The sequence below is a fragment of the Arctopsyche grandis genome, chromosome 12 (genome assembly GCF_051622035.1).
Source record: "Arctopsyche grandis isolate Sample6627 chromosome 12, ASM5162203v2, whole genome shotgun sequence".
Taxonomy (NCBI): domain Eukaryota; kingdom Metazoa; phylum Arthropoda; class Insecta; order Trichoptera; family Hydropsychidae; genus Arctopsyche; species Arctopsyche grandis.
The window spans coordinates 29,949,086-29,974,907 of NC_135366.1; the positions used below are offsets into that span (position 1 = coordinate 29,949,086).

A 25,822-nucleotide genomic window follows, 5' to 3' on the forward strand; every position below is an offset into this window, starting at 1 on the left:
CGAATTACTGATTCATATCCTTTCTCTTTATTGTCTTAAATCCTCATTGTCTTCGGACAGTGAATATAATTGTTTGGGTTGTGTTTGAGGTTCATAAAAAAAATCGTTGATCAATAGGAATAGAGATCCACATTTCCTCTGCTGCCTGGCAATATGGAATAAAGCGCAATCAAATATTTATTTTTATTATATTATTCTAAAATAATCATAAAAATTAAAATATATTACAACAAATGTACATGTTGACATTTTTATGTAGAATCTAGAAGGATTTTTACTAAAACAATTTGACATTTAATTTTATCGCAATTTGATACAACCCTGAATGAAATTTCTGTTTAAAAATGTCACATTTTCATGGCCCACTTTTTCAAGTTTAATGTTTTATTATTATTTTATGATTATTTTCTACCGCAAAGCTTTCAAATTAAAACGTAAAATACATTCACCACAAAACTACACTAATAAATGAATAGATTATATGGAATTGTTTCGTATGCAACTTCAAAACATATTCTCACACGATTTTATCCGAGTTATCTGAGAAAATATGTAAAAGGTCGGATAAGTAGCTTCGCACCTATCTTGAAACAGTTTGGTGACCCAGTTTGTCAGAAATAATTATTTTGACCAATGTCAATGCCCTTTGAAACCAATTTAGGACAGGTAAATAAAGTTTTCTCAAAAAAATATATCAATATCGGCATTTTAAAAAATTTATAGTCTTAGACGCCAATGTAATACATAAATCGGCTCATTTTCAAATAAAGGGTAAATGTACAAATTTAGTTACATATACGTACATACATATGTATGGTTTAAATATCATTTATTTATTCATTTAAATAATCTCATAGTTGATAGTTAAAAGTTTCCTCTTATTAGAATATTTTTGTTTGAGGCATAATAGAAGAAAAAGTTCAAAAATCGATATACGTTCAATACTTATCAATTATTTATGATATTTCAAATTTTTTTAGAGTTTAGATCTAAAGCAAATTGCACTTTTGAAATTGATAAATTTTTAAAGGAATCCACTTAAGGATCAAATTTATTTTTCTATGAAAATTAATTGCATGCTACGAAATCATTCGTTGCAAATAATTTTTAAATTTGTTGTTTAGATTATCAAATGGATAAATATTCAGATTATCAAATGGATAAATATCATAGATGTCTCAATGGATTAATTCTTTAATTAATTAATTAATTTTTAATTTCGTGTTCTTCAGCTTCTTGAAATACAGTGATTTATCTAATAAAAATGCTGCATTGTTTGTAATTAATTGTCCACGAAGGCGCATAGGGGTCTTGCTGTCAAGCCTTCCTGGTATATACATATCTATGTAAAAAATAAAAAAAAAACAAGATAAAAAAATATACATATATAAACATTTTTTCGGACTTATTACAATGCTTCATACTTTTTCTATATATACAATTTGAAATGATATAATTTCAACTAAACACAACTACTTAGTTTTTTTTTTAGGAAACAAAGCTTAATAGCTTAAAATCGAAGAGAGTCGGATTTCAACGCGGCACCCTATATACATACATATTTATATTTATTAATTAATTAATTAATTTTACAATTAATTACAAACAATGCTGCATTTTTCATTATTACATAAATCACTGTATTTCCAGAAGTTGAAGAACACGAAATAACAATTAATTAATTAATTAATTACAGAATTAATACATTGAGACATTTATGGATTTAGATTTTGTACAACATTTTGACAAATTACAAACACAATAAATACAGAATATTTGTGACAGCAGGTGGGATGATTTTTTGCCAATTTTGAGGAACCGTTTCAACAATGATCAGATAAAATTGTCAAACTCTGATTTGGAGTCGCAAATATAATCGGCAGTACCTATAGCGGATCGAACCCACTGATCACTCGGTGCTCAGCATACACGCTACCATTAAGCCACACTGCTGGCTATATGTATAAGTAGATATTTTGAGTTGGTCTAGCCTTGATGCGACCACCAAACGGAATGGACACGTCCAATTATCCATTGCCAACGGACTAAAAAGTGGACAGTGGTCGGTCGTTTGGTGGTGGTGGACCCAATCAATCGCAGAAGCAAAGAAGCACTTTGCATAACCAGCTTCGATGTGGTCATCGTCGATCGATCGCTCTTCGTAGACTTGTTCCGCGTAGCCGTGGCCTTTTTCCCGCATTTTTCTCTTTCTCGTCTCGTCTCTTTCTCGTCTCGTCTCGTCTGGTTCGGACCGTGAATCCGGTCGGCAATGTTATAGCCGTGTGTAGAGTGACGTACTATGTATGTAGTTGCCGAGACCGGTGCGTTTCTGTGCGATCACTTTCGCCCGCATGAATCACTGCACCCACCGCACCGCACCAAGCCGAGGAAGACACGTTAAATAACCGAACCGGCCGGTTAAAGGTTAAAAAAACCAACGCTGACGAAACGCTCCGGGGAATCCATCTCTACATACATACATACATATGTGGTTAAAAGCAGGAAGCATTTCCAACACACACACACACACACACCGATCTATCTGTACGATTGCATTGACCTCCGTTATGTTATAGAAAAAAATAAATACACCTATTCTTACGCAATCGCGTAAGGAGTGCGTTGCCCTTGAACGGCCTCGGTCATACACGGTTATAATGATTTCCTTTTGATGATGTTTGAACCCTTTCGTGTTGGTTTTTGCTGGAATTCGGTTGCGACACGTCGCGACGTGTCCACTCGTTGCGACACTTTCTTTGAATCGAGTGTCATATATCGGAATTATTATGTTTCGATATCATAATTGCGTGACCTTCTGCTATTCGGGTCGTCGTCGTCGTTTGCAAAAGTGGAATATGTATAGGTATGTATGTAAGTCCGCTGTTCAGTTCTAGGAAAATTACTGTGAAAGCTTTACATGTCGTTTGGCGAAATGGCCTAATACGAATAATAGCCCCGATAAAAATAGCTCAATACCAATGTTAATCCGGTCTCCGTGACGAGACAGTATGTTAAATGACAGAAAACGCATTTTTCGGCTTTTCCTCCCGTATTAATGTGCGTGCGCAGAATACGGGAGGAAAATCATGTTCCTCTTGTTCCTGTTGTATCCTGCTCGCGCAAATTAAGTGAGTATGTACCGTTTACCATGCACCATTTTTTTTTTGATCTTTCGACTTAAGATCTTTCGATTTTCGATCTTTGCCTTCCGATATTTGCGTTTTCTGTCATTTAACATTCTGTCTCGTCACGTAGACCCATGTTAATGAAATGGTATTTCATTCTTGAAATATCTTTACCAAAGTCGAATGTTTGAATATATTAAGTCTAGAGCCGATATCTTATCATAGCAAGACATTGCTGGAATATTCAATTCTGAGCACTGATAATAGCAAAGAAGTACCCTGCCGTTTTTATCTGTTTTTTTCAATGTTCCTGTTAGAGTTGAATACTCAGATCTCAGTTCTTCGGTTAATATGTACATTGTTGATTTAATTTTGAGATTTGCTGATAGCAAGACTGATAGACAGTCTGCTCTTAAAATTGCCCTAAAAGAAATAGCCCACATATTTTAATAAGATAATTGTGTATACTATTTTTTGCTTTATCTATGTACGTAGTAACAAGATTTTGACTGATTTGAACGCATAATCAATCATTGATCACGTTTTCATTATCTAGAAAAATGTGTGTGTGTGTGTCTGTGTATTTTGGGGATTTTTTGACCACCGTTTGTCCTATTGAACTGAAACTTATTTTTATTCTATAGGTATGTATGAATGTATATAAATATAAGATATTGTTAGTGAATGCATTTTGGAAACATATTTTTAAAATTTATGCTCGGCTTATCTAAATTCTACTTTGAATCGTTTTTTTTTAATCAAAATCTGAAAAAAAAATCTTAGCAATCATACAATTCAAAGCACAGTTTATTATCATATTGACAGCTTTGAGAAACCTCGGTTGAAATACATTGTAAAGCAGCCACACTATGACATCGAATATTTATTTTTGAAAATCAGCTTAAGTTACATGTTCTAAATAGGGATTTACCTTCAAATTTTGTTTACCGGTAAATGAAAAAAAAATCGTGCATTAGAAAACTATGAACATATGTATGTGGTTACCTTTCCTAAAAACTTCGAAATAATTTTTTTTTTTTGTTTTCACCAATCATATTTATTTATTTAAAGTTTGGACAATTTGAAAGTTTAGATTATAATTGAAACAACTGTCTGATCGCATTAATTACGATTTGATAGGTCTGTGATGCTACTTTTAAGCGAAAATCAATGTAGCCACTCTTACGAATGCATTTTTTGGACATTTAATATTGAAAATAAACAAATTCCAAACTACCTAATCTATAATACGCCATTTGCATTGATTTTTAATGCAATTATGAAATAATGCATAAATGTATCTCTATATGCGCTTAATTCGTGAAAAAATACTATCGGTAATTTTTCCAATATACCGATAATTACTGATGGTCAAATTTTGCTGATCTCTAAATAGATGAAAAAAATAAAATGCTAATTTTTCCGCATTTTAACGATCATACGGCCATTTTCATAATAAAAATTATCATAAAATTACAAATTACTTACAAATTTCCTTTAATGGACTAACATGATTTCGGCAAAGCGCTTACATTTAGTATTTCACCTAACGATTATAATATTATCATACGGTTGAGAAATTTCATTGCGCGAAATTGAATCGTATGTTTGCGGCTTAGTAAAGATCCACACGTTGCCCAACCGTGATAATTACGAGATTTATCAACATACGTACGCATTATGACATTTTGTAATTGCATTTATTTGCAATTTACAACGGGATCAAGAATACGATGTATATTTGATGCAAGTGCATTCATATTCATAACAATTAAATGCAAGCTTTCGCTTTTATTACTTGCACGCATCCAACTACTCGCAGTAGTTCTTACGTAAAATTGACAACAGCGTCCCTATATTAATATACAAATAAATAATGAATACTTCTAATTTACCTTTAAGATATTTTATATAGAAGTGTATGTTGCAGACGAATTGTGAATAGTCAATTCCCAATCTTATACTTTTTACGAGTTGTTGCTCTAGTTCTAGTAGCCGCACTTGAGAACCTCTGAATTGTATAGCCATAAAGAAATTATCTATGATTACTACGTTTTATTTTACATACATACATTGAAAAGCGTATATAGCATTTCGTAATCATTGCAGTGAAGATTCATCGCACAAAATATCAAATAAGCCAATTTTACTTTCTCCCAGATACACTTCAAAAGTAATCAATGTCTTCGAATCGTCTTCTGTCAGATTCGATTGCTTCTCAAAAACATCACAATGGTGGTTTATTTTAAAACTTGATTACGCCACATTACACATGTATGTATGTACATACGTACATACGTTGAGAATTTATAATCGAATCTTAAGTGTTGGATTTATTATTAGATGAATTTCCGCATCGAATGTTTTCGCGATGAGAATTTAATCGGTATGGTTTTTTGAAAATATAACGTTAGAAATGGAAAGTATGGCTGTGTTGTTGTTAAATTGAAACGTGAGGTGCTTATGGCTGTTATGGCCTACAAAACGAGACATAAATCGACTTTTACGAGCTGAAATTTGCCAATAGTGCAAAAGATACAAACATCTCTCAGTGCAGATCGACAGCACTATTAAATCTTGCCCCTATAAATAATTTAAATGCATCTAAGTATTCTGTTTTAAATGAATGATTTGCAAATGTGATCGTTACACAATCAATATGATCCATTTTGATGCCTTTATTTAACTGCCTCAACTTTTAATAATGGTATACATTTATCTATTGGCCTGGCAGGTGCTTTTAATAATAATAAACGATCAATCGTACACATATTACGTACATATATCGTTTGGTGAGTACTCATTTTATATTTAGCGGACTTTAATTGAACAATCACAATCATTAGCCAACAAATCAGTTTATTTTGACAGTTGACTCGTGATTTGACATGTGAAGTTAAATGCATAGTGTTGCTATTTATTTTTAATGCTAAAAAGCGTGACTGATTTTCTAATTTTGTACAATGGACAATTTGATGAATCCAATAAAAAATTTTACTTGCCGAGCTGATAAATTGACCAAATTCTTATACTGTACATATGTACATTTATTTTACTATTTATTGATAGTAAAAATCTAAGAAAAAGTTATGTATTTTCGAATTATAAATAATATTGAATGATTACCCAACCTATGTACATATAATGTAGAATTTATTTATTTTCGAAAATACATATGTAAAAAGGCACTCAAAACTTTTAAAAGAAATCTAATATTATATAATATTTAGGTCTACATAATTAAACGGTTATCGTTCTTAAAAAAAGCATCTGTACAACTGAATTAATTTATTTTCTTATTGTTTATATCTTAGTTGTACGTTCGTTGATTTTCAGAGAGAATCATCACCATAAAAAATAATTAAATCGTAAACAAAGAAACGGATCGGTGTTACTGTAATTTAGTATATAGATCTACGCATAAATACATAGAGAAAGTTAAAAATTTATTATTAATTTCGTTTGTAAATAAAAATTAATAGGTTTCTAAATGTCAATTTGGAACGCATCTTTCCACCTTTTGAGCATTTTAAAACAATAATTTCTTTAAAATATTCCTATTAATTAGTCAATTTCTCACTGAAATAATCACATATGTATTACACGCTCTTTGGAATCATCTTACAATTCACACTCGTAGAAAACATCACGATTTCTCAACTTATCATATACATTTTGATAAAAATAAATATAAACGAACGTCCATTAGCATACTGCTAAACCTTATCAATTTTTTCATAACACTTATCGAAAGGGCTCTAAAACGCATCTACATAGCTAGACATTAGCACTTGTTTTTTTTAGATCGATTACACAACCCCATTTTCATTTCCTCGACTCGGAAAATCCATGTAGTTATCCAATGTTGTTATTACGTTGAGTTCAACAAAAGAAAGTGTTGATAATAATAAGAGACGCAACTGAGCGTTCGATGCGTGAGAACTTAATTAACTTGTCCCACGTTTGTGTCTATTTATTGTACTCTTTTCTTCTTTCTCGGTTTAAAATTGATTGTTTTTTTTTCGTCGTTATTAATTCTTGTTCGAGTGGCTATTGGGATTGAAGAGAGCTTTTATTGCGCGACATTTAAATGATAAATTGCATTTTTAACCTTTACGTAATGCGAGAAAAGTTTGATGCAATACATACAAGTAGTGCTCGAAATCCCTTCGGGCTCACTTATCCTACGCATACTCATTATGGTGTCTTACTTTTGAATCTTCACGTTGAATGTATATGTAATTAATGAATGGAATGTATGACAGAATTATGTGTTAATAAATATATATACATGTAATATCATTAATACTTTAAGATAAATCTTAATATTACGAATTTCATCAAACGTATTGATCTCAAAGTTCAAAAAGAATAAATGTACATAAAACTTTATGTAATTGATTCTCAAAGAAATCATATTTTGAGCAATTTACTTTAAACGGTTTATAACCAGCAGAATAGAATAGTGGTTAGCATATGATGCTTTGAACAGTGTGGTTCAAATCCCGCCGATTTCTGCTGATCAGATCCTGGATTTGTGACTCCAAGTCGATAGTTTCCTATTAGAGTTTGCCAATTAATTTGATATGCATTGAAACGGTTCCAAAAAATTGGCAACCTTACCCATTTTCTCTTGAATTTCAGCAATCTTGAATTTCACTGAATTATTTAAAATATATTATATAGTAGTGATTTATACAAATTTACAAATTTGAAAATAAATGTTGCTGTGGATGTTAATTGATATGTATTTACTGAATTGGTTAAAATGCTACAACTTTACAAATTTGACCATAGGTTTCTCTGTCGATATAAATTGATACGTATTTATGCACTTTGTATAATGCTAATAATATAAGTATCAAAATGTACAATGTTTCTGGCCAGGAAGGTGCATTGGGGTTACCTGTTAGACCTTCCTGGTATAAATTGAAGATAAAATAAAATTGAATTAAAAAATTGGGGTCGTTTGTGTAGTGAAATTTTTAATGCAGAGTTTTGTTTAATTTTTAGGTTAAGTATGATAAGCTTTTAAGTTGATTTCTTCTATTTCGAGAAAAGAAATATATTCTCATCGAAAATTGGATAAGCGAAGTAATTTTCATCAAAAGTCTACTTGGCCCATATAAATTTATATTCTTTGTTCTTATTGAAACGTTTTTTTTTCTTTTGATTTTTAAATGCTTTTTATTATTACTAAATTATGTTCACAATACATCTTATATCAATTTTAATAGCTACTGATCTACTGATCATTTTCTATTTTACAATTTTAATTTAATTTTGTAAGTAATCATAGTATTATATTATTCTAATGTTAACGTACAGCATAATAGGAAAAATAACTCAAAATACTATTCTTATAAATGCTCATAATACATCTAATACAAAATATAAACTAAAGACTCTCTAAAGTCGACAATCTAAAGCAGATTGTGTTTAGGTAATCTGTGATTGAAACGTTTTCATCGTCCTCTTTATAAGAATGGTATAAAATTTCTGCAGCTTTTGAAACCCGTTTAGTTGCTAGTATTTTTGGATAACATCTCTTGAATACAAACCGTATGGTTCAAGTACATGTTCGGTTAAGTACATTCCTTAATCTTGTCGACAATATTGTAATGTTTTTCTGTCTCTGACTCAGACGAGTGCATGTTGAGAAATCGCTCTCTTCGATACCTTCTGCCATGTCCAAGATAAACAATGCTGTTTTACACCATTCAATAACGGAATTGAATTTGATTGATGTATTAAAAATTGACGAATAAAAATGACGCCGAAAGACATCGGACGATCCCTTAATTATAAATATTGATCCTTTGGTGTATTGGTGGTGTGGAATATCAGTATGTTATAATATATTGTAATATGTATGTAGTAGAGGCGCCAGCGTCTGGTATGGTGCAACCGGTACGATTTGGCTCGCCGGTGGTGAAGGTGTTGAGCGGCCTTACAAGGACGATTGTGTAATAACAAACGTCACGTCATTAACACCTCGTTAAATATATATCCAATAAAAACAAACATCTGACCGAAATTACCCAAAAGTCACGTGTGGGGAAGTCGATCGATCGCTCACACACGGAAAATCACTCTAAAAAGCGCGTCTTAGTTCGATGGAGTTTAATTTGTCGAATGATATAAACGTAGGTGAGATGCATAATCAGTACTAATCGTATATGTATGTGCAAACAATATATTTTTATTTATTTTCACATAGATCTAATATGGGTCTACGTGACGAGACAGAATGTTAAATGACAGAAAACGCAAATATCGGAAGGCAAAGATCGAAAATCGAAAGATCTTAAGTCGAAAGATCAAAAAAAAAATGGTGCCTGGTAAACGGTACATACTCACGTACATACTCACTTAATTTGCGCGAGCAGGATACAACAGGAACAAGAGGAACATGCTTTTCCTCCCGTATTCTGCGCGCGCACATTAATTTGATCTTTCCTTCCGATATTTGCGTTTTCTGTCATTTAACATTCTGTCTCGTCACGGAGACCGATCTAATATATACATATGTATGTAATTTTGAAAGATACCTTTTATATGTATGTATATGTATGTATGTATCCTTCGTTCGTAGAAATCCGTGACGTCATCGAACAAATAATTCGCTTTTTTCCGATTCAAACGATTCGAAGTTCCCGGGGGCGGAGCCCTAGGGAGCGCCGAGGGCGAAGCCCTGGAGCTCTGCCCCCTAGAGGGCACAGACGTCGGAAGCAAAGCCCTAGGGGGCGCCGAGGTCAAGGGCGAAGCCATAGGGCTCCGCCCCCTAGGGTGCGCAGACGCCAGGAGTGTACATATAATTTTTTATATGAGACTTAGTATATATGTTTGTTTGTTCGTGACAGTCAATTTAATAAAAAAAAAACAAATGAGTATTCAAAAAATTTATATAAAATAAAACTATTCAAATAAATTTAATAAAATGTTTACTATTAGATTAGTCATGTTTAAGCGGTTTATATTACAAATACCGAGCGAAGCTGGGTAATACAGCTAGTATATAAGCCTAACAGGCCTTTACGTATAGATAAATTGTCAATAATAGGCGCCATCTTATTTCCAAGATTATCATCATCATCATATAAAACCATTCACCATCCACCGCTGGATGAAGGCCTCTCAAACACGCTTTCCCTTGTCTTTGTTTTAACCAACTCTCATCCATCTCACCCCACACACTTTCCTAATTTCGTCTATCCATCTTCCCTGCGGTCTTCCTTTTACCCTTTTTCATTCTCTCGGGTGCCATTCTAGCACTTGCTTTGTCCACCTTTCGTCCATTATTCCAGCCACGTGCCCGCCCATTGCCATTTCAATCTCTTCAATCTATCCACTGTATCCACAACCCTTTTCATACTTTTCAACTACGTAATCCGTTTCCTGTCTTTCCTCTTTATGCCAAGCATTACAACGTTCCATTCTTCTTTGTGTGAGTTGGACTGAATGTAGAAACTTGGCGTTTAATTTCCAAGTTTCACGTCCATACGTCATCACTGGCAAAACACATCGATCGAAGATCTTTTTCTTCAGGCATAGTGGCATTTTTGATCTAAAAACAATATTAATTATTTTTATTTCTTCTTCTTTACTACCGGACAAGTCAATTATTGAACCCAAGTATAAATATAATTACGAGCATATATTTAAATCAACAAATCGGTGTTCTATACAGTCAGCAATTTAATTTATGATCAAAGATATTTTTCTTCAGGCAATTTCCAGGGTGATTAGAGTTGAATATGTTATAAGGTTAGATACTGATTTTGAAATTTTCACTGTTGACTTCAACGATTCAAATTCGTTGCTATTTTAAACACACGTACAATTTTTTGCGAGCTAATCATCAATGCATAAGCGCAAACACATGTGTGAAATCTACCCAAGATCAAATACAGTACAAGGTATAAGAATTGACAGTTTTCGAACAAAATGTCAACAGATAAGATACTACCTATATAATATCAATTACTATTTGCCGATGTTTAAACTGGTATTCGTATTATATAATGATATTTAGTACCACGTCGTTCCTACAGATGACGTGGTACTAAATATTCATTAACACATTTACAGCCGATAGCTATGCAATCGATGATATTATTATATGTAAGTTTACTTTCGACCTTTGTGTGTGTGTGTTTGGAATGCGTCTCAGGGTTCTAACGTTGCATTCAGATGTGGTCAAAGAAAGCATGGACACACATGGACTGGGTCCACATTGAACTGTATGCAAATCATCACCAATACAGGATTTTCGTGATCGCAACTCGTTTTCTGTCTCGTTGTCTGCTCCTCTGTACACCCTGACATCGATTATATCGATGCAATATCAATTTTGTGAGCCAATCGATTTTACGTATCGTAACACTTTGGTGGAAATTTTTAATGCGAATTTTTTCAATTCCGCCTAGACGATTAAAACTTGCATTCTTGAGATGAAGGTTTCTTTCTTGTTATTCGATATTTTTTTTAATTTTATATTTTATGTGTGTACATATGTGCTTTGAGCGAGTGTATATTTACAACTCATATATGTGCCTATATAATATTTAGATACATTCCAACAAAAACGAATATCTATATTGAAAATTTGCAAGTAAAAGATAACACTTCAGAGTTGCAGTTTGGTGTCGATTTAATTTGTTATATTTTCTTTTTTTTTTTGTTTAATCTGTAGCATATGACGAAATTTTAAAATGTAACATAATCAATAATATCTCTTTTTATTTTACTTATTATGGACCGCCCAAATTTTCCGAAAACTTTTTATGAGATTCCGCGTGTTTTTCGCAAAGTAACGATAAAAATATTAGGTTTCGTAGATTTAACGTAGCTTGTAAACATTTTAATCAATTAAATAGCAGAATAGACTATTGAAATAAAATAATTAAATAACAGAATATAATAATATTAATAATATTATTTAATAAATAATTAAACGACAATATAATAGAGTTAGTATATAATGTTATTTATATTAATTATTTAATACTAATTAATTAATTAGCATATAATGTTATTAAATAATGTTATTAATATTAATAATATTATTTAATAAATAACAAAATAGAATAGTTAGCATATAATGCTTTGAGCAAAGTGGTCACGGGTTCAAATCCCACCGATTTCAGACCTTGGATTTGTGCTCCAGGTCGATAAGTCAAACTTACTATTAGAGTTTGCCAATCTATCTGATTTTCATTGAAACGGTTCCAACAAATTGGCAACCTTGCCTATTTCCTCGTAAAATATCGAGTCTCAAACAGTCTTGAATTTCGCTGAATTGTATAAAATGCTATACATTTACAAATTTGACCATAAATGTCTTTGTATGTTTTGTATGTATGTATGTATGTATGTTTTGTTTGTATGTATGATATGTTTTAACTGAATTTCGCTGAATTATTTGAAAAAACTGCTGCAAATTTACAAATTTGACCGTTGATGTGTCTGTGGGTGTTAATTGATATGTATTTACTTTGTATACATAATACAATGTTTATGGCCAGAAAGACGTATTGGGGTTTCCTGTTAGGCTTTTCTGGTATAGATTTAGAAAGATAAGAAAGAAAAAATAAATTTAAAATTGAAATACAGTTTCTTTACAGTTGTCTTCGACTAAATAAATTACCAGATCAACGTTTCTCAAAAACTGTTTTAATTAAAGTATTCAATTTGATATAAAATACATTCATACATTTCAATATACATATTTTCACTTAATAAACGGTAAATTAAAGAATGCTACTCGATAATAAAACAGTCAATTTTGATATATGGGAATTTATTTAATATAAATATATTATTAGTATCGATACATTTCTTGGAAAAAATCAAGCTTTGAATGAAGAGAAATATATGTACAATACATATTTTTAATTTATATTAAAAATTGATATGTTGGATAAAAATTCTGGTATGATCTATTAACGAAAGTGTAAAATATGTATTTTAAATAAACTATTTTTTTTGTATGAAGTTCGGAAAATTTTAGAACACGCTGTATTGACGGCCGTTGAATGAAATTTTATTAAAAACACAGCGTATGTGTTTACGGCACATTGAGAGTCAATATATGTACATACATACAATAAATATTGTAACTTTTAATGTTGAGAGAAATTGAAAGTTTAAAGAGAAATTTCTGTATTTTTTTTTTTGATTTATTAATGCTTTTTATTCTAACGAAATTATGTTCACAATACATCTTATATCTATTTTAATAGCTACTGATCTACTGATCATTTTCTATTTTACAATTTAATTTAATTCGGTTAGTAATCATAGTATTATATTATTCTAATGTTAATCTACAGCATAATAGGAAAAAGAGATCAAATACCTATTTACTTTTCTTATATATGTAAATGCTCATAATACATCTAATACATAAAATTAATTAAAGACTCTCTAAAGTCGATGACCTAAAGCAGATTGTGTTTAGGTAATACCTGAAGGGTATAGACATTTTGTTTTCTGAGAAGTTTTCTGAGAAATTTCTGTATAAGAAATAGTAAATATATTATAAATATATTCCTTGAAGTCACTGAAAAATTGCTGTAAAAAGTTTTTAAATCCAAAAATGCCTTTATAAGTATTAAATCAGTGTCATTTAAAATAAATTCTAAGTATATTATTTAAATCGAGGTAAGATTATATTACAGTAAAATGTAATAAAAATATATCTGCTGATCAAATAATTTTTTTAAACATTGGATATATAATATTTTTGCCAAACGAATTTCCTATTGACAATTGATTTATCGAGAGGAACAAGCTATGCTAAAATAATCGTAAATGATGAGGAAATTGTTTAAAGTGATGCCAACTTTCATAAAAAAAACTCGATAATAGAGTTTCGAATAGCAAAAAGTGAAGAGGCAAGGCTTGAAATTTACTCGAACCGTTTTAAAATGAATCAATATATATCTCAGAACGTAACCTTGCCAAATATCCCATGTTTTAAAATCAAGGAATTCCAAAGAAAATCTACAATCGTACCTAATAAGATGTAAACGAGCAACTAACGCGAAACCCGATGTGTATGTAGACTAAAATGAGACGAAAAAAATGTATAAAAGAACACGCTTCGGTCTATATTATATAATATTGATTTTTGCCAGTGTGTCGCAACGATCGTTTTATAATACTTACTACTTACTATAACATTTCATAATAATATATAATAATTGAACGAGAAAATAAAGCACAACAAGAGTGAAATTGCACAATGGCCGACGAGACACAAAAAAGTATCAAATAATAAACATAAATAAACCGACGCGTATACGATTTCATAATAAGCAATTTCCGCACATGATTTGAAGTTTCCGTTATTCGCACACACACATGTATGTAAATTGAAAAAAAAATGAAAGTTCAGAATCTGCTATTTACACCCGCTTTTAATTTCAACCGTGATTCATCGATTTTTCATTGCGTAACGCGAATCAAACTAGAGTGGTTATAATTTATGACTGGTTATCGAGTTTTGTGGGACAAACTTGAGCACCGTTTTAATATAGGACAAGTGTGACAAAAAAAATTAAAAAAATACTCGGTTGCGTCAACTCGGAGAAAGTGAATCTGCACGCTTTTGTGCATCAATGGAGAAAGAAGTGAAACCAGATGAATGGGGTGATCTTGCGTACCACTTTAGATGAAATATACTGCATACATAGTATGACAAAGACACATGCATGTATGTATATTTATTTGCATACATCATCGTCGACTGAGAGAAATTCTAATTCCCGTATTGCGACACGTTTCGCGGTTTTGCCGCCGGGCATTTTCGCGATTGCGTCAAACTTTTCGTGGATCTCTTAAATGTGTGTGTGTGTATAAATTTCACTTTGAGCACATGTGAAATTTGCACGAATCTTCTACTTCGCAAGTGTGTATTTAATTTCATCGCATCGGTGACAATATTTTTAATGGCTGTTTCGTATGCAGGTACATATGTAGAGTGTGTTTGCATCGAACGTTACTCAAGTGAGGTTAGTTTGCGTGTCGAATGACTCTCAAGTTCGATCGTGTCACAATTCAATTTTTATTAGATATAATATAAATTGGTAGAATATTTCAGGGTTGGTCGAGTCGGTCGAGGGAATGTTGGAATTTCATACGCTGTAAAATGTAATCAAAAACTATTTAATAGGATATGTTAAATTAAAAATTACTATAAATAAAGTGTAGAACGCAAGGTGTTTTCTGTTCATTCCTGACCTCATTCCTGATTGACAACAAATGACGCATAAAAAATGGGATGGGAACGATTAAAAGGATTAGAAATATTTACTTTTAATAATTGCTAAAATTCAACAATATACAGGGTGTTTGGTAGGGATCCCAAATATTCGAATATATTGGAATATATTCGAATATCGAATATCGAATAGTAGCTTTAAATTATTTATTTGTAGTTTCAAGAAGTTGAAGATATTATTAAAGTTTTAAGAGAACTATTACCCGGAACATCACATAGAACTAAATGTGCTTTAGATTGAAAATAAAAAGATAAGTTCGTATAAAAAGTATTCGAATATTCGGACTTGGGATCCCTAGTGTTTGGTAGCTAGATGCAAAGCCTTAAAGGGTTGATAGCTTACATAATTTTCATAATTTTGAGCCACACATACCTCAGTCCAATGTATAGTCCTAGTATGCATTATAAATTGGCATTTGAATATAAATAACAAATAATTTTATCAAAATTTTTGTTTTAATTGACATTGCGCTTCCTCGATTAGGTTTTACACCTTAATTCTGATAATTGGCAAGACATCTGCATGAGTGATATCTTAAGGGCAATAAACAGCCATGTTTTTAAAAAGGTTTTATCTCTTAAAATAAATTTTGTCATTTTTATAAATACAAAAAAATATCGGATTTTTCCTACTTGACAAATTTTTGAACAACTTATGGTGCCTCTATTATTTTTTTCTATTAACACAGACAGCTGTATTTGTTTTTATTTGATTGAATAAACATTAGACAAACAAAAAAAATAATAACTGACTAACATACCACTTTTAACTTTGGCAGTGTTAGCAATTAACTGTGTAAAAACACCAAAATCTTTAAAAATGAAATAAAAAAAATACCGTAAGACATTGGACTGAGGTATGTGTGGCTCAAAATGTTGTAAATTATGTATGCTATCAACCCTTTAAGGCTTTGCATCTAGCTACCAAACACCCTGTACATATTTTCATTTATGGTATGTATTTTTTCATTTTACTAATTTGTAAAAATTGCTATTTTTTTATTAAATATACAAATATTTACAGAATTGGATCATAGCGACAAATTTTAAATACGTGTAATGTCACTATGACTACATATGTAAATATGAAAAAAATTGTTATGTTAGCATTAAACTGTTTGTATTGAAACTGATCTTCATTTTTACAAGCCTCATATCATTATATCTAAAATAAATATTTGCTTAAACAGATCATTCTATTTGCTAAAATGAAAAAAAAGAAAATTCTTAAATAAGGATCTACATATATACTTATTATTAATTTGGACACTGAATGCCAAGTTGCTACACAAAGTTCAATGCAATAAAAGAAGTGTGGACCGTTGTATACCTGGCATAACGAGAAAAGACAGGAAACGGAATACGTGGGTGAGAAGTATGACAAGAGTAATGGATATAGTGGATAGAGTGAAGACATTGAAATGGCAATGGGCGGGCACAAGGCCCAAATAATGGATGAAAGGTGGACAAAGAAAGTGCTAGAATGATACCCGAGAGAAATCAAAATGGTAAAAGGAAGCCCGCAGTGGAGATGGGTAGACGAAATTAGAAAAATGTGTGGGGTGAGATGGATGAGAGTTGCACAAAACAGAGATGAGTGGAAGCGTGTTGGAGAGGCCTTCATCCAACAGTGATAGGTGAATGGTTGTAGATGATGATACTTATTATTAAAATTAATTACATATATTTTTAGAGAAATTTAACATCAATATGTTAAAACAGTGTGTGTCTCTTACACATAGAAATATTCACAAGTATATTATGATATGTAAATAAAAGTAACAATGTAAATTTTGTATGCACACATATAATATTATGCATAGAAACGGAAAGCACATGTTATGTGTGTTCAAAGTTTCCATATAGTATGTACATATGTAGACATCAATGAGTCACAGCAGTAACAGTAAACGGCAACACCAACAATGAAAATCAAACTAAAAATTTAAAATCTCCATACGACATTTTCACAATTTCTCCAATAATCTAACAGCACCGTGCAAATCATGCATGCAAATGCAGTATGCACTTCTATTCGTCTCTTTCCTCTATTGAGTTCGCTTATAGCCGTCGGAACTATCAACTGATTCAACTGTTGATCTTGGCATACTGTTTAGGAGTGACTTCAAATTTTCGACTCAAATTTCAGATATGTGCTGTAGGGCTACCAAAATGCTTGGATTTGTTTTGCGCAATGCTCACTACTTCCAAGATCCAAGTATAATGGCTTTATTGTTCGCTTGTCCGTAGCATATTTGAGTTTGGGTCTGTAATTTGGAGTCCCACTGAAATAAATTCTCTCTCTTGATAGAAACAGTTCTTAGACGCTTTTATATGAGGAAATATAAATATTAACCCTATTTATTTCCCACTGCCTTTTTACAAGGTATGCTAGGCTTTGACTAACTATCTTTAAGGAGAATTATTGCCATTTCCAAGTATTTCTTTAGAGTTTTAAAGGGTATTGACAACCCTTCGATTTTATTGGAACTAAAATTTTGAGCGCCTGAATGCGGTAGAGCTTTGCGTCATCGTTTACATTTCCAACCTATTCCTGCGAAAGCGTCTGCTTTCAATAACTCGTCTCTTGTAAAGGCTTTCCGGTTCCTTAATGTGATAGATGAACCTTTGGACATGTTCAATTGTCATGTTGATGAGCTGGTCAGTTTCATGAGATTCAACCCGAGTCTATTTGAATGAGATGAATGATTGGTAATTTTTATTGTTCTTTTATTTATTTTTTTGTCAGACTGGTATGACACTTTAGGGCAACCTGTCAGGTCAAATTGGTCATAATATTGTTATTATTATTATAAAAATAATAAATAAATATGTACGTGCAGCAGAACGCGTACGACTCTGAAGTCATCTTCAATAGCACACGACGCACAGTGGCCGGTGGTTTCGATGACCTTGGCCAAAATTCGGACCGGCTGGGCTTCCTGAATTTGTGGTCTAATTGGCCATCGGTTGCGACACGTCAGGCCGAATCAGTCAATTCGCTTTCGCTGATGTAACTCACGTGGCTGCTGCTGCTGCTGCTGTCGCTTCGAACCGGACCATTTTTGCGACAGATCGATTTCTCTTCCTGACCCGGACTGATTCGGGGAAAATATCCGCATTATCTGTACATATGTATATACATACATATGTAATATGCGTGTGTTTGTTAATGAAAGCGAGAGCAAAGTGGTGTTGCGCAAACGGTTCAAATCGTGCGTGAGATATGCTTGGCATCTACGGAAATACATACATATCTATATGAATGGTGTTCGGATACGGAAATTGGAATAAAAGAATTGGAAGAATTGAAGCGCGTATTATCAATGAGGAATGGCGTAATTAGTGCCTTTTGGGTTTTGGCACAAATCTATTCGATTCTCACGACGATTACGAGAGCGTCTATCGTTGCTGGAATAAAGAATTGCAGACGAACGGTTTGAATAAAAATAAGAATTTATTATAATATTCAGTGCAAGAGCTGATTACAGACTAACTGTATTGTAACAGGAATGGTTTATATATTCTTTATATGAATGTGTTGAAGACGCGTGTCGTATAATTTCCGTTAGTCAGTGCGTGAGGTGTGGTACAAATCAATAGTGCTATTCATTAAATTAGGTGTATCACAAATCAATGGTATTACTCATAAAATTAGGTATGACTTATCTCTACTGGTTGGTCGTTTTATTCTTAATATTAATTACACATCATGTGACAATGATGGTGTCATACAAGTGACGAATTTGTGATAGTTGAGTATAATGGTAGAGGGTTGTCCTCAGCCCTTAACTCGCGCAAAATCTGGGCGGTTATTAAAATACTAGTGTTATGGCAGTTGAAATTTCAACGGGTGCTTTCGGATTAATACATGATTTAAAATGTGAATAGTAATAATTAATCGGAATCGGAACTGAAACAGTAATCGGCAATCGGTTATGCCAATTAAATTATGCAATAAAAAATAATAGTAAAATTATAAAACCCGAAGTCAAGATTGAAGTCGAAATCGGAATCGGGAATCGGATAATATGAAAAGTACGTATTTTTACATCGCGTGGCGTAAGCAAAAATGTATGTTTAATTTACAAAACCCAATACCCTTTTAAATCAGAAAAATTAGCAAACTCTGATAGGAAACAATCGACTTGGAGTCACAAATATCCAAGTCTGACCAGCAGCATTACAGATAATATACTCAGAATTAATTCTTTTCAATTGAGGTCAACTCACGGGATCGAATCCGGTGACCTCTCGGTGCTAGGCAAAAGCCCAACTACCGAGCCATACTGCTGGCTTTATTTTTTAGTGTGTATATGTTCAGTCACATACTTGATGTATCAGCAAATGGAATCTATAATATTTACATAAATATTCCATAGGTTCTAAAATATTTTCGATATTTCGATATTCTAATTATTGATAACTGTAAAATTTGGTTTACATCCATTGAACGCTTTTAAAATAAAATATACAATTTTTTTTATATTATATATAATAAATGTATATTTAGGTATATACATATACTATAAATCAATGCAATTATGGATCTAAATTTAGTACTGTAAATTTTCAATTTTTAATCAAACTGCACGTTTACCAATATTTCATAGTACCTAGTCGAAGTTACATTATATGTTTTTCAATTTATACTGATTTAAATTACCATTAAAATAACATGCAAATATGTACAATTCAGTGTAGTTGCGATGCATTTTTTTAAATAAAAAATCTATTTGTAACAAAACCATTCAATAAATTTTCGAACGAAATAAATCATACGTATATTTTTGTAACAGAAAAGTAGTATTTTATTTAAATATTTAGCATCAGAAAATAAAACAGCATAGCACGAATATGTTGTTTGATTTTATACAAATATATGTTGCGTGATTTTCAGTTTAATTATTATCCAATTAATCGATTTTCGCACTGTCGAAACGCCTAAGTATGATGGGTTTTGAAATAGGGTCGCCACTCATATTTTTATAGACGTATTATATAAATAAAAAAAATGCAAATGATTGCATTCTTGAAAACAACGAAACGAGAGGCGCGAATTTCGAACGTTGGCCAACTTGTTTACCGAAAAATTGAAAATAACGCAACAATCCCCTGCGGAATGTAATGTTAACCCGCATATACACACATATTATACAGCCTTAATATCATATATGCATATATGTATGTATATGTATACGCTTATATGTAAAATATGAGTGTGTGTTTTGGCGAGGAGAAGAAGAAGACGAAACCAGATTCAAGGCTAGTTGCATCACACATTATTGATGTTGGCACTTTGGCTTTTGAACGTTTCTATTCCAATTCGCTTTTTCTCACTTGTCAAAGTTGAGGGACGCATGCGACTGTGGTTGTTTGGTTCCCAAATGCTTCACATGCTTTTCTATAAACGATGAAACATAAATATAAAATATATAGACACTTTGTTCGTTATACAAACTTTTAACTTACAGTCACCAGCTTTAGTACATATAATATTATTTTTAGTACCTATTTCCAGATATTTTAAAAATCCTATCCTTTAACAATCTTTCTGTCAGGCGACGACTCATTGATGCTACATTCTTTTTTAACCCTCCCTCACCGATGTGGGGTATGCAAGTGCCCCAATTTTTACGTTTTTCGTAATAACTATGTATGTGTTTTTCAAAGTTATACACCCTATATTTATAGCATTCCTAGAATGAACTACAAGAAATTGATTTTAATAGATTTTGTATGATTTAGAAAAGAGGTACATCGTAAAAAAATACATTTATACATTTCTACATTCCAAAGTATGATTCAAAGATGGTAGCGATAAGTTATGTTTGACTGTTCGCTTGCATATTCTTGTTGATCGATGAATCAATGCGATAGAAAGAGACAACTTTATTTTCGTAAGGTATTGTTTTCTTCGCTTTTGGCGCGTGGCTGTTGAGTCATTCAGTCGCCTGTTGGTCTTACCCATGTGCGTTTGCGTGTCGATGCTTGTCATTATTTTTTAATACAAAAATAGTCAAAAACATGCTATATGACCAAAACTTTTTTATGTTGATGTATAAAATGATTAATAAGATATATATTGAACCCATTTGTATTGAGAAAAATTAAAAATCCATAGTTTTCAGTATACTATATATGAACTATACTAATCGCGTTTTAGAAGGGGCTGGAGACCTTCGAAAGTTTTTTTTTTGACATTTCAACCGCCAGAGGAACGTTAGACGAAGCCCGGACATGTCTTGTTAGTGCATTATAAAAAAAAATTCAATCCAAATTGAATCTTTAATTTTTTTATTGAAAAATTACAAAATATTGTTAGTTGTCTATTTAGTAACGCAAGTCTTGATAACGCAGAAATTTCCGTTTTGAAATATCTTCGCTAAGTATGCTTCGACTTAAGTTAAATCTTTGTGCAATGTGATCGTTAAAAAATTTCGCTTGTCTATGAAATACCTATATGTATGTTGATGTCCAGTAAGTAACGCAACTTGTAATGGGGAAATTTTAAGCTATGATAATCAATGATTGAACAAGCTGAAAAACTAAACAGCTCGATGCTAAAATAGATACTATTTTTTTTTATATGTGCGCAATTTTTCTTTCGCACTATTCGGTGTATAGTTTTTACTTTTAATGTTCTCACCGCGAATTTACTTGAGAAGACGTTGAGATCAATATGTATTATATGTATATATTTTAATTAATTAGAACACACTTCTTTGGATAGATAGCGTTTCTTTATAAACATTCAATATCTGGAAGACTACGTCCAACGAGGCAACGAGTATATAATTGTTTTGAATAATATTATATTCGAATTGTAAGATATGTTTCAGTTTATAGTTAAATCTTGACTAATATTTCATTCTAGTAATAATTTACCAGTTGAATCGGCTAATTTCACCTCATAGAATAAGTTTTCCCAAAGTCAAGATCTATTTCATTGGAATTTCAGACCAGAGAAATGTAGGTGAAATGAAATGTTTCGGCAAAATCGTTAGTCTAGTTTCCAAGAAAAAAAAGTGACAAATATATATATATATGTACATATATATGTACTGTATAAGATTCACTCGTTTAATAATATGGTATATACATACATACCCGTAATTTAAGGGGATTTTTCCATAGTTAATATTTTATGGAACAGGTTTTTTTACTTGAAATTATAAGGCAATAAAAATATAAACATAATAGTTATTAAATTTAAATTACACACTTACAAATCTAAAATTAACATTAAAAATACATAACACTACGCAATAAATCTTCAGTACTTCTTATCCCATTCTGCAAACACGTCTAAAGCCAAGCGCAAAAAAAAGGTTTAAAACACATTTCATCACATGTAAAAGGAAAATCAATCATTCGAACCGAAAGGGTTTTAATGCATTCCCAACCGAGCGAGATAAAGCCTTCGTTTCGCAAGTCCACAGTCCACACACGAAACCGTAAACAGAAATTTCGCAAACTCGCTATCTTTATTATTATATGTACCTATGTACATACTTATGGCTGTTTTTTTCTCGACCTGATCGAGGGGGAGAGAACGTTTCGTGCGTAGTACTACTACTATGTTTAATAATACATATAACATTATACGTACGTACAGTTGACCGCATTCTTGAGAATTATTCGTATGCAAGTTATCCAGCAAAAGCCTCGGGCAACATTGATACACTTTTCCTCGTCGATGTGTACATATATACACAATATTATGTATTTCTTTTATTTTTTTCGCTTTTGTAAACCCCGCGGGCCGAACGTGTACAAAGAAATCGGGGTTAGACTTCACCACGGCTAGACAAAAGAAATCTAACTTTTCGAAATCGATCACTTCAATTGTTACAATAATGTGCATCATTGGTGCCATTTTTTTACAAACCTCCTTTTAGCTTCACTTACGATTATAATTGTGAAAAAAATTTGCCTCTTATCCGATCGCTTTCATATTTTGTCATCAATATAAGTTAATGGATCCTCCGCCATTACGATGGTGCAAAAATATCGTCTAAGACGCGTTTGAAATTTTAATTTCTGAAAAGTGTCTGACGTTTATTTAGTTTTTAGTTTTAAACATAGATGGCGGTAGTAAAATAAAATTATTGGTATTTTTATTCAAAATAATAATTTTATATACAAATTATTACGTTTTTCGTAATAGCTATGTATGTGGTTCTATTTTTTATTAATTAATTATTTTTCAAAAATTTATTGATAAATCTCAAGCAGATGTGAGTTATGAAAACGGGGAATTTTCTTTCGGAAGAAATAAAACATCGCAGTAGTTTTAAAAATTAAGTTATGACTCATTCTTTTGAGATTCGTCACAAGTCGCACGACGGTAACAAAATCATACGGTCGTTACTGTTTGTTACATAACTGTTCGTTATTGTTTTAGGGTGTTTATTTTCTCAATTTCGTGTTGATTAGTGCTCAAATTTTTATTTATAAGAACATTTATTATGTGTGATAAAGAAACGTGATAATGACTGATAAAGAAACTCTTGTCAAAAAAAAGAGAAAGGTGATAGACCTAGAAATGAAACTTGAAGTGATAAAATAATATGATAGTGGTAAAAAAGTTATGGGCTTGGCAAATAATTTGAAATTGTCACATTCAACGGTCTCCACTATTTTAAAAGATAAAGAAAAAATCGTAAAGCCGTTAAAGGGTCCTTGTCAATCAAATCTAAAATAATGATGGACCCAGACAGTGAAAGATTTTCAAATGTGAACCCCAGGATTCAAGAAAATCTCGCATGCTACCAAAAAATATATAGAGAAAAAAAACAGGATACTGTTCAAACAAAATTAGACACATTTTTCAAAAAAACTCATACGACTGTATCTCAAACTGAAGATGAAGAAATGGATTGTACTTATGTGATAATTGATGAGTAGAGGTAGGATAGTCACAGTGCTATCCATTGTTCGGCAAACCTTTAACAATGCATTTACAACCTTTGAACAATACACGACCCCCTCAGGCTCCGGTGACTAGTGATGAGGATGTATAATTTATAATTAATAAGTACGGATGATGTAGATGTTTAATTTTTTTTAAATTAAAATATGAATTCATTTGAATTACTGTATTAATAAAAGTAAGTAAAATCACCGAAAAAAAATATATAAATATATTCCTCGACTTACGACGGATTCGTTCAGGAACGTATCTCCATCGTAAGTCGAGGAATACCTGTATTTCCTACAATTTGTGCTATGAATTAATTTTTGCATACAATCTTAGGTAAAATTATTAGATGAATGGAATTTTTCAATACTTTATAAAATGTATGTGCATACGTATTCAGCTCTACCGCATGTATAGGTAATCTACAGCTGCTTATAAAAATTGATTGAATTATTTAATCACATTCCTGATGATTCAATTTTATCATGACATTCATAGTCAATGGGGTCTTGGTTATTAATTTTGAATTTCATTGCCCGAAAAAAGTATACAGTATGCTTTTCACGTGCGTCGTGTCGTATTGGGAAAGCCGGTCGCTTTTTTGCACCGTTCGAGCGAAGGTTTAATTGCTAAGAAAATACATATCTAACATTGCGACATTCGACACACGTCCCACATACTTCCATGATCATTGGAGTGGTCGAATCTCCCACTTTTGAGCCAGTTTCGTGCCAAAGGGCTGACATGTTGCAAAATTGTTTGGCAATTGCAAATATTGCGTACGCCTTAACCGATCTGAGCTTTTCCGCATTTGGTGAATGTGAGTACGCGCTTTTCATTTTTTCCCATACGCAATTCAATTCTCAGAAAACGTATATTATTATACTAGATACTATTAATCGAACCGTATACGTATAAATAGAATATGATACAAATGAAGTGTGTTGTGAAAATTCAAGATTTAACTTTGATCGGTTTCTATTAAAGTTATGCGAATTTTTTACCGTTAGATAAAACATTTTCAAGTAGATCTATTGATCCTGAATTTATGTGATCTTCATAATTTGTACAAATATTTGCAAACCAACTTTAAATTAAAGCAAATTTGTACAGGTAAAAGCAAAACCAACAACTCGAACGGTCAATGTACTATCGATCAATATAAAACGAGGCACTTTCGCAATTAAACCGCAAAATAAATATCAACATGTATGAATATACATACATATGTATAGCATGTTTGTTTAATTACACTGAGCAACAAAAAAAAATACCAGAGCGGAGACCAGCCAATCTTTACTAAGTTTTACCCGTTGAATTGGACTCATAAAATGTTATATTGTTGTCTAAATTAGAGCGAAATATATCTAATAGTATACCAAATGTATTTAATGGTTTGAAATAAAAAAAACTGTGGATTTGCATAAATAACACTGAGCAACAAAAAATCACGTTTTTGAGTTACCAGAGCGGAGACCAGCCAATCTT

At 31.8% G+C, this 25,822-nt stretch overlaps 1 protein-coding gene across 1 annotated transcript in view; it reads right to left on the reverse strand.

The window, feature by feature from the left end:
• Window positions 1–25,822, reverse strand: part of LOC143919699 (uncharacterized) — a 492,686-nt gene that overhangs the window by 108,472 nt on the left and 358,392 nt on the right. The gene's annotated exons all lie outside the window — the stretch shown is intronic.